The following is a 12,184-nucleotide window of genomic DNA, read 5'->3' on the forward strand; positions in this document are numbered from 1 at the left end:
AAATAAAATTAAGATGCTCTTTGCACCCTCATGGTGAAATCTTCTAAAACTTTTATACAAAAACTAATATATATATGTTTATTAAAGAAAGGAGCTGTTTAAATACTGTCCACCTTCTGCACTTTAAAATAATGTTCTAGATTACAGGGAGTAAGCACATATGTATTTATAAAGATTCACTATATCACAGGAGTCCAAACATGAGAACACAGTGCTAACAATCTCTTTTCTTCTGGGTGTGTTGTTTTCTTTTCAGGACAGATGGACTCACAAGCAAGCTTGGAAAGGTACACTGTCTGCGTGTACCTTTCCAAGGCTCAGCTCTTAACAAATAGGCCATGGTTCCAGGGAATGCAGATTTTAAAACTCCCATTAAACTTTAGCATTCCAAGTGTCAAAATTCTGATAACATTCTTTTCAAATTATATTTAAAATGGTTCCTCCAGCTCCAAATGCTTTTTCTCCCCCATATCAGCACCTATCTTTTGAGCATTTTCTCTTTCAGGATTTTTCCTCCTTTAGCTTCCAAATCTGCCTTGAATTTTTCAGATTGACAGTTAGGTCAAGATGGCTCTAAAGGGCTTTAGAGGCTAGATAAGCTTTGGAAAAGGCAGTGATCCTTGCTTAAGAGATGAGAAGACCTTCACATGATTAGAAAGTATTGCTGAAAACAATTAACGTTTGTTTGTGACGAGATCAATCAATCAGGGAATGGATGGAATCCAGATCTAGTGCCATGAAAGGGCTGATGCTGTCACAGGGCCATGTTCTGTCTACAGAGAAGGGCTATTAAGTGAGAGCCCCCACCACTCCCTGCCTTCTCTCCACATCACATCAGAAATGCTGCATGTGGTTTGTTCAGTACCTGTATTTTTTTCTAACGTTAAGACTGAGTTTACAGAGCCAAGGAGCAAATCTTCAAAGGCATGCATGCCAGACCTTACTGTTTCTCCAATCAGACCAAGATGGCTATAACATTAGATAGCAATGAGACAGATCAATAAAGAGTCTTGAATTTTACACTCTACTAGGGCTTGCTACATTTTCACCTATCGTTGTAGGTTTTGTCATTGCACTAAACTGATGCTCACTAGCACAGATGCAGGAGTCGCAAAAGTCTGGTTAAGTTAGAGTTAAGATGCTATACCCATCAGAAAAAAAACACAGTATAACAAGGATGGTAACAAAGTCAAGTCAAGTTCACACACATGATGTAAAGCATCTCTATAATTTCTATAAATAGATTCAAAATACCCCAGAGATCCCAGGAGAGAACGCTGAAGCTCCATGGGAGACAGAGACAGCTCTATGGACAACAGGAACAGATGCTCAGACACAAACCCAGCAGGCTTCACAGGAAAGCTATATATTTACAGGATCCAAAGCATGTGACATTCTACTAAAACATCCATCCTTGCTAACACAGAGACCCAGCTACACCAGCTCCTGCTTAAGTAGAAAAAGCTGAAGGAAAAGATAAAACAGGCTTTGTGTGTCTACATTTATAGACAGGAGGATATTTAATAACAACCACAGATAATATTTATCTGAGGGCACTAATAAATAGTCACTTCTTACAACTTCATCATCCTTTGATCTTAATTCTAGGGCTTAAAATGAATAGTGTCTCTTGGCTGCTCATCCTACTGCCAGACCCTCAAGAACCATGTTGGTGCTGTAGGGTAAAGCAAGTGAGATGAATGTGACGGGCCAGGAGCTGGCTGTCACCCAGCCACTCTGTCCTGGGGGCTCTCAGATCAGAGATGAGGAAACATATAACAGGTCCAAAGTTACCTATGACAAGTTTATTGTCAAAGGTCCCAGTCTTATGGATGCACTCAATATCTGGGTAGGGATGCAGGTTAAGTGTGAGGCTCCCTTTCCATTCTACAACAGCCTTCCAGCACATCAGCAGCAGGCAGCTGGTCAGAGCAGACCTTATCCCATCATGATTTAGCACAACTTCAGAGATCAAAGAGGGACAACTACATAAATGAGACCTTACACTCCACAGAAAGAGCAAGACAGTGTCTTCAATACAACAGTCACAGTGATTCTAAATGGGGACAAAACCAAACATCCCCTAAATAGTTTAGGGTTCTATCATGGATCAAATGCATTTTATTTGATTAACCTGAAAACAACTCTCCACTCAAGGAGACAGTGACAGTAAATTTCATTATCTCAGTTTGGCTGTTCAGACTTCTGTGCCTGAGCTGTCTGCAGCTACACAACCAAATGACTCTTCAATACTGAAAGGATCATAATGCTATGTATGATACACAGTAGCCCCATAAGTAAACACATTAAAAACAGGTATAACTTACAGTGCCCTGACATTGTGTAGTGTGTCACCAGAGGCTATTCCATCCTACCCAACACTTTCTCAGTGAAACCCGGGACCTCAGATTATTTTGCCTATTAATTTATGAATGATAGAAATCTGATTTTAGCTGTTCTCCATTTGAAGCAAAGATGTAGAGATTCCATATCTCTAGACTACTACTGGGTTATATAGCTGTTGCTAGGCTGGTTACGGGGGTGAGTTTGGGTACTTTGTTTGCTTGCTTATTTTTTTCAAATTCAAGTTTTTATCTTTCAGGAAACATATTCTAAACTTTTGCTAACAAAAGAAAGATACAATTCAGGACTTATTTATTTAAAATACACTGTAAAACAGATTGCAAACTATGGTTCTGCTTCTTGGAAAGTGAGGCTTTGGGCTGAGTAAAAGATGTGACTCACCATGGTGTGCTAATGTACTGGCTAATAACAAACTATGGAATAACAGAAGAGCAAGGGGGTTAATCTGTGCACTGATATTCTAAGAAAGGTTTTTCAATTACTCCATATATATATATATATATATATATATATATATATACATACATATACATATGCCTTCATATGATAAAGGTTTATCTTCTGTGTCAGAGAGTAAATAAATCACAATTAAAGCCAAGGAAGAAGACAGAATAATGGCAATGTCTCCATGTACTTGAAACAGTTTATCTGTGAGTAAACATTTGTTACTCCTTTCATTTCCATGTGACACTGAAAATCAGAGTGCTAGAATATCACAAACATGAGACAGAAAATATCTTTCAAATATTCTAGTGAAGAAGCAAACGCTTCAGTTCCTGTGTACACATTAGGAGAAATGTGTGCTTTAGTGGTGCTTAAGACCACTGTAAAGGCATCCCTTCGCTTTACCATCAGAATCACCTGTTTCAAATGCAGCCACTTTTCTCTGTACCCCAAATACTGATACTTATCTGAAGTGCCCAATGACTTTAATTTCCAGTCAAACCTGACACTCTATGTTTCCTTGCCCCTCGGTGGCCCCAAGTGCTTTCACTGGGGACATTCAGATGCAGTCATCAGCTACTGTACATCTTTCCACACAGTGGCAAGCGCTCCACAATACAAGGGATAAAATTGGAGCTTGGAGAGCTTGAAGAGCACTCTTAAATTTTAATTAAAACCCTCCAAGCTCACTAAAAATAATTAGACACTAAAATGTGCCAGTTTTATTTTGAAGTCACTATAACATACAAAGAAATGCTCCATGATGACTGTCCTTACACACACACACACACACACACACACAATGAAACAACTGACTTTCCAAATAAGAACAAGGGGTATAAATAGAGTCTGTTTTCAAGCAAGCTCTTCATGCAGGGAGCTGACAGAAAAGCCCACAGAGTGTGTTTTTGAGACTGAACCAAACAAACCTAGAAATAACTTCTCTAACCCAGTGTGCAGATCGCCAGCAACTCCACAGAAAATCCAGTTTGGAAAGAGCAGTGCACACTATATCACTGAGCTTTTCTGATCTGAAAGCCAAACCTTTAACCTCTTAAATGTTTCTGCTATCTTAAACTATCTCATACAATGCTATCCTATTTTTAGGCACAGCAGAGAAAGCATGCCTTTCCCATACAGCAGGGCAGTGGTATAAACATCAACACAGATGCTCTGCCAGGAAGGACTGGACTTGTCAAGCACTTGATCATTAAGGAATGCACCAACTGTTTGGGATAATCTCGTGCCAGCCCCCTTGTGCTCCACACTCCCCTGTGGGAGTGGCCAACCTTGGTCTACTCCTTCGTCTTCATTTTCCTCCTCCACAGCATACCCTCCATCCAAAAAGATGAGAAGAAAGGCAAGTATGCCTAGCAATGAGAAAGCAGGCTCACTTCCCCAAACAGACCAAAACTTTAAAACAATTAACCCTCCCCTCTTCTTTCAGATAAATTGCTAAGTATAAAATGCAATCTGTTCCCTTTGTTTACTCAATAAGAACAATTTGTAAATGACTCAAGGATAAAATTCAGAAAATGTTGTGCTAAATTAGAACCATTATAAACATGCTAATGACTCAATACTCGAGTAAAACACGCATGATCTGTGTGAAGGGAGAGATTTCGTTTCTGTGAAATTCTGTTGTGCTGCCTTAAAATGATTTGGTCATTAAATCAGATATAGTCCTTCCAGGAAAAATGTTAATTCCACAGCCACTTTACTGAACAATATGCTGTGAGTGAGGGGGTGTGTTTGCAGGAGGCACCATGTGGGGGAAGAAATCAAGGTGTTGGAAATGTTGTTAGAACGATTAGATGCAAGACTCTGGTATGTTCATAAGGAAACAGAGGCTGCACACATCTAAACCCTGCCAGGCTCACATGCAGGCATCTTCATGTTGGGGGCAATCTTTTCTCCAGGTACTATTTTTATCTACCAGAGTTTTTCTTAGGCATCCCTGACAACTGGCACTGAGCATACATTCATGAAAGTCACACTGTTCTATATGAGCAGGCAAAAGCCATCTACCTCTCTCATCTTCTGGCCAAGGCTCCTAGCACATAAAACATGAGTTTGGGGATCATTCCCAACCCAGTTGATCTACCTCTCGCCTGGTCATCAAAGCATTACCACTGTAGGGTCAACACAGGAAAGGAGGGACATACTACAGGTGACTGCAGGGCTCACAGCCTGGTGCTAGAGCTGTAACAGTCATTTCAGAATAAGTTAGAAAGGAGTGAGGATGAGGACGCTCTGGCATCACTGACTTCAAACAGATGGGGACCACTTGACTGTGCTTCAGTGCTTGCTTTACCAGAGACTATTTAAATCACTGTTTAACCATCAGTGCTATGGCCTGCCTGTATATCACAGCAGCCAGCAGTGGGAAAGGGGTGCTTTTACACTAGCTAACAGGAGCTTCAGATATAGACACAAACATTCACTCTTTGGACAGGGTGCCAAGAAGACAGGTTACCTCAGGGAAAGTCAGTGGTGTCCAGCAGCCCAGTCTCCTATACATGGTCCTTGGCTAGTGTTTCCGACCCTCCAGGTTGCTTTTTCCATCTCATTTAAACTGAAACTTTTCCTTTCTTATATACCATCCACTAAGCAACCAGTACAAAGCTCTTTCAAAAATGCCTCAAACTCAACAGGTCATTTCTTCCAAGACAGGTTTCATTTTCCTGAGGGAGAGCCACATGTGCAGCCTGAGGCCTTAGTCCACTGTCACCGCTTGCACAGGAGACCTCAGATGCTGCACTGTTTGAATGTACTAGAAATGCCTGTTAGAAACTCCATTGCTGGTGGGACTGAAAGCTGGTACAACCACTCTGGAAATCAGTTTGGCAGTTCCTCAGAAAATTGGACATAGTTCTACCAGAAGATCCAGCAATACCACCCCTGGGCATATACCCAGAAGATGCCCCAACATGTAATAAGGACATATGCTCCATTATGGTCATAGCACCCTTATTTATAATAGCCAGAAGCTGGAAAGAACCCAGATGTCCCTCAATAGAGGAATGGATACAGAAAATGTGGTACATTTATACAATGGAGTACTATGCAGCTATTAAAAACAATGAATTTATGAAATTCTTAGACAAATGGATGAATCTGGAGGATATCATCCTGAGTGAGGTAACCCAATCACAAAAGAACACACATGATAGGCACTCACTGATAAGTGGATATTAGCCCAGAAGCTCAGAATCCTTCTTAGAAGGGGGAACAAAATACCCATGGAAGGAGTTACAGAGACAAAGTTTGGAGCAGAGACTGAAGGAATGACTATCCAGAAACTGCCCCACTTGGGGATCCATCCCATAAACAACCATCAAAACCAGACACTATGGCAGATGCCAACAAGAGCCTGCTGACAGGAGCCTGATACAGCTGTCTCCTGCAAGGCTCTGCCAGTGCCTGGCAAATACAGAAGTGGATGATCACAATCATCCATTGGATGGAGCACAGGGTCCCCAATGAAGGAGCTAGAGAAAGTACCCAAGGAGCTGAAGGGGTTTGAAGCCCCATAGAAGGAACATCAATATGAACTAACAAGTACCCTCAGAGCTCCTTGGAACTAAACCACCAATCAAAAAAACAAAAACAAAAACGAAAAAACAAACAAACAAAAAAAACCCACATGGTGGAACTTGTGGCTCTAGCTGTATATGTAGCAGAGGATGGCCTAGTCAGTCATCAATGGGAGGAGAGGCCCTAGGTTCTGTGAAGGATTTATGCCCCAGTATAGGGGAATGCTGGGACCAGGAATGGGAGTAGGAGGGTTGGGGAGCAGGGGGAGGGGATAGAGGATTTTCGGAGGGGAAACTAGGGAAGGGGATAACATTTGAAATGTAAATAAAGAAAACATCTAATAAAAGTAAACATTGCTACAATACTAAAAAAAACAAAAACAAAACAAAACAAACAAAACCTGGAGGTAGCCATATTGCTAAAATATATCCTACCAATGACATTTCCACTTTAGATACCACTGGTCCTGTTGTATATAGTTATCAACTATTTGTTTTACTATGTCAGATTTATATGTACCTGGTTTTTAAAAATAATATTAGATTATGGGTATAATTTAATTATTTGGGGGTGTCTAATGTGTTCCATTTGTTTGCTTATTTGTTTTGTATTTTTAAGCAGGATCTCCCATATTCCAGGCTGGCCTAGCCTAGAACTCCCTATGTAGACCAAATTAACCCTCCTTGCTGTATATAAAGTGCCAGGGATCTAACTGAGGGCCTTGTACCTGTTAGACAAGTACTCTACCAACTGATTTACATTCCCAGAACCCTATATTCGTTTTTCTGAGAAATCATTTCTAATTCTATGATTCTGGGCATATATGTATCCCTGCGTTTGGGGGGCTCCATGTAGAAGCCCAAGGTGAACATCAGATGGATTCCTCCACTGATCTCCTGAACTGAGATGAGAGCTCACAGTACCGATGGAGCGGTGGGCCAGTGAGTCCCAGGCATCTTCTTGTCTCTGTCTCCCTGGCATTTGTATCTTGCTCTGTATGGTCTTTCACTTGGGTTCTGGGGATCAAACCGAGGTCCTCAGCCACTTAGCTCTCTCTCCAACACTCTGAATGCTACTGCTATCTTGTGCATCCCACCTGTTCATTCAAACACAACCACTGCAGGAGTTGCCAACTGCAGACTCTGTTCTCTGCTTTCTGCTGCTCCTCCTGATCACACAAAGAATTTTGATTCATCAGAATGTTCTTCCTAGACTATTAAAAGCCTCTCTGATGCTCAGGTCAGAAGAAAAAAGTGTGTGGACCTGGGATTAGTGTGGATAACATAGACAGACCCTGATTGTCCTAAGAGAAAATACACATAGAAGTGAGGAGCAGAGAGCATGATGCCTTACATCATATTATACTCTCCAATGTGAAAGTCAAATGCAATTTTCAGCCTTGGTGAGAGAAACCAGTATGTTGTATTTGCTTCAGTGTCTGCAGGTTGGAGCTTTAAAAATACCTAATCAAGCCAGGTGGTGGAAGCATACTTTTAATCCCAGGATTCAGGAATCAGAGACAGGTGAATCTCTGAGTTTGACTTCAGCCTGATCTAAAAAGCAAGTTCCAGGATAATCAAGGCTACACAGAGAAACCCTGACTCAAAAAACAAAAAACAAACAAAAATCTAAACAGTATGAGAGCTGTCACAAAAGAATATGATGTTTATGTAGGTGTGTTAAGTTCAAAGAGTGTGATATACATGAAAGAATATGAGATACATGTCAATGTGTTATGTTCAGAGTTTGAATCACAACATGGAAACCAGCACTGGATTGCAACATGCATGTAGGGTATAAGCCTTGAAATGGGTTTCTGACTTGAAAAGCATGCAAAGGCCTTAAACAGCAATGCTGACCACAGCTAGTCCTCTATAGAACTCTATTTCTTAACTTGATGACACTCACTGAAAACACAGCAGAAACAAAGTCAAAGCAGAGACTCAGTGCAACAACGGTGTGTGGGGGGGAGACATATCTCATATCGGAGCGTAACAGACTTCCAGGTTCTAAGCTTCACACAAACAACCTCCTGCTGAACTGTTATCAATTAAAAAATAAGGTTAGCAGATGGCACCCCTCCTTTGGGCTATTTCATTATACATTGGCAACCAATGAAAGGGCAACACATTAGAAGGCTGTGCTGTCCAGTAGGTTTCAGGGGCCATCATTAGTGGCCCTAATGGTAGTTCTATCTGGAACTCCTAGTTTTGTTATATTTAGATGGCTTCAAAAACTGTCCCACTCCCTTCTGCATGCCTAGTGCTTTCTCGACCATTCCTGCGTGATATCCTCCTGACCACAATGTCTCCCTCTTATACACACACTTGCACACACACACACTCGCACATGCACGCATGCATGCGCATACACACCATCACCACCACCTACTGGTCTACGTTGCCTACACTGATTCACCACTTCAAATGTCAAAGTTCATTCTCTAGATAGAAAAATCATACTTGCCACAGTTTTGTTACCTCATGAATCTTCTGGCCACGTTTTAACTCTGAGCTTTAAAATTCCTGTCTCTATTACAAGTACTATTTATCAGTTCTCAGCATTGTATAGATGAATACATGGCCAAGTTCACTCCATTTAACATAACATTAAGTTCCTTAAGGGCAAGAAATGCCTGTAACACCACTTGGTATTCCTCCATAAGTGATTAACTCCAAACTCTGAACATTCCTTGAAGTAGTAAAAATTCATTCTTACTGAATACCAAGTAATGACAAAAATAGCTTTAGCGACGTTTGTATTATTTGTCTTTTACTTGGTGAGTTTTTATATATCTACATGTTTATATTAACTGATATCATATATTATATCTATACACTTTAAATCTCTAAATATGTCAAGTCTGTCAGAATATACATCACAAACATTTTTCCTTCTCTCCGATGCACTAACTTACACTGTAAGGTGCCTCTTGATGAGCTGCAGATTTTATTTTGGTATTACACAATTATTAACTTTTTCCTTTCTGACTAGTATTTCTAAGTCCTATGAAGTGTTGTCTACACTGAGATCAGAAGCAACCAACAGTGATACTTAGATATGACACCTACAGCAATGACCAGAATGGTATGATACCTAACGGCACAGTAGCTGCATGCCTTCCATGGCAGTAACCAACAGCTCTGTAATTAAATTTAAGACCTGCTCAATAAAAAGGATACTATACCTGGTACTGGAAACCTAGCCAGCTACCCGGAGCTTATGAAGCCATGGGTCTTGGAGGAGAACCCACAACACCATGTTCCTAAACCAGTATACTCCCCCTAATTAGATTATAAATATTGGCCCTTATACTCACAGATAAGGGGTGTCCTCACCTCTCATCAAGGCAACTTTTCTTTGTGACAGAGAACATTACAGAAAACTACAACCAATCAAAATGCAGAGTTCTGGAGCCCAGTCCTAGTGAATATTTCTACAAAACAATTTCCATCCTATGTCTCAGGGAACATTGCAGAAGACACAACAAAAATATTTTAAGAGCCCAAGAATCAGGGAATTTATTCTGTCCCCAAGTAATGTAAAGGTACACCCATAAAGTCTTCCAACATGAGTGCCTAAACATAACTTGAATGAGAACAAAAATAGACATGCTAATGTGGATAGGGGAAAGACCATGAAGCCTCAACTCAACATAAAGAACTACAGGCACCTAAGGAATGCTGAGAATAGAAGAAATAGTCTTTCTTATTGGTTATCCAATACCAAATGACCAGCTTTGAAGAAAATACATATGAGTAACATTATAGAAACTGAGCATGATATAGATATACACACACACACACACACACACACACACACACACATATATATATATATATATATATATATATATATAGTGATATATATAGTGATATATATAGTGATATATATAGTTACATGTATATATACATACATATATGGGAAAATAAGCCATGACTTTAAAAAAAAATTTGTGTTAATTGGGAAGGTGTAGAGGGAAGGAAATAGGGGCATGGTGTAATTATATTATAATCTCAATAATAAAAGTTATAATCAAAAATTTTATACTTCCAGTTTTATATTCAAGTTGAAGTTCATTTTCATTTGTTTTGTGTTCTATGAGTGAAACAGGCAACGTAAACTTTGTGTCTAGTTGCTTCAACATTAACTGTTTGAAGACTATCTTTTTCCTTCTTTCATGATCTGGGGTGCGGGGGTCAAGAGGCTGAGGAGACTCCTGCTGGGTTTCTGCCTGCTTTGCGGATGGTCCCTTGACCTTGCAGACATTCGCTTTGCCAGCACTGTTGTACTCAGATGAGCTCACACAGAATGAGAGTGTGCTTTTGGCTTGGTCATGAGCAGCTTCAAATGCATCTTAGGATTGCTTTACTTACAAAACAAGAGGGCTGGTAAGATTTTTCTGAATTTATAGCTCAATTTTAAATCGTACTTATTGCTTAAATGTGCACATAAAGTTCTGTATCTCTCTCCAGCATTGTCTTAGCTGGTCTGATATATTCTTGTCAGATTAATTTCTCATTGTCATGTAGTTAAGTATATTTTGTGGCCATATATGATATTTCTTCATTAAGCCACAGTTGATTTAAGCCTGGTGGTTTAGTTACTGTTTGGGAGATTTTTAATTTTCTTTTGTTATCAGTTTGTTATCTTTTTCCATGTAACCAGAAAACATACTCTTTTTAAAGTTAAGTCTTTCATCTTTACAGAGACTTGCTTATAGCACACATAAACTTTATGCAAAACTCTAAATTCACTTAGAGAGGATAATTATGCATAAGTTTGCATCTGCCATGTGCTGTCACCATCAATTACATCCTGGGGATTGAAAGTTTTGTTCAGATCCTCTACATTCACCAGATTTTCCAACAATAACTGAACTGTGGGTGTGCCTTTTATTTCAGTGCTCTTGAGTCTTCTTTATATTTTGAACCTATGTTATTGATGCACAGAGGCTTAAGAGAGTTAGGGATGGAGCAGGCACCAGCTGACACTTATTTCTGTTCCATGGGACTAGAGGCTTACATTCTTAAAGAAACTTAGAATTTTCTGCAATTATTTCTTTAAAACTTCTTCAGTTGCCTCCTTCAGGCACTCCTACCTCCAGCACAGCTAACAATCAGCTCCATAGGCTCAGCTCTTCAGTTCTGTTCATTTTTGAGCCTTTTCCCTGTGTTCTCTGGTTTGGAAAGTTTCTACTAAATGCTAAAGTTTAGCGTTTTTAATTTTGCTTCTTTCTTAGCCTACACTGGACTGTCTGCAGTCACATTCTCTAAACGCTGCTTTTCTTAGTTCCGAGTGTATGAATGTTCTGTTTTCGGGTTTGCATGTCTCCATTCACTAATGCTAGTGTTTCTTTAGTTTCCTATTTTCTACTTTCTCAAGACACTTAATGAGGATTCTGACTGTCTGTACTGAAGGGGTTAATCCAGGACCAGTTATGCCTTTTTAAAAACATGGCAGTGTAATACACAAAGAAAACAAAACAGTGTGGTGATGACAGGCTAAAATAACAATTCATGGTTACTATGAAAACCTTTATGCTAATAAATTGAAAGTTTAGATAAAATCAAAATTGCTGGAAGATTATACACACACACACACACACACACACACACACACACACACAGAAAATTGATCACTGAGGTCACTCTGATTCCCAAATTTGCCAAATTGGTGAATTTTTCCAAAGAGTCAAGGAAGAAATAGTAATCTCATACAAACACTTTTTTAAAACTCTAAAACCATTCTTTTTAATAGCTGAGTAGTACTCCATTGTGTAAATGTACCACATTTTCTGTATCCATTCCTCTGTTGAGGGACATCTGGGTTCTTTCCA

General features: G+C 39.7%; 1 protein-coding gene across 1 annotated transcript in view; it reads right to left on the reverse strand.

The window, feature by feature from the left end:
- The window catches only part of Sox6 (SRY-box 6), a 554,993-nt gene that overhangs the window by 234,813 nt on the left and 307,996 nt on the right, over nt 1-12,184 (reverse strand). The gene's annotated exons all lie outside the window — the stretch shown is intronic.

The sequence above is a fragment of the Mus caroli genome, chromosome 7 (genome assembly GCF_900094665.2).
Source record: "Mus caroli chromosome 7, CAROLI_EIJ_v1.1, whole genome shotgun sequence".
Classification (NCBI taxonomy): Eukaryota; Metazoa; Chordata; class Mammalia; order Rodentia; family Muridae; genus Mus; species Mus caroli.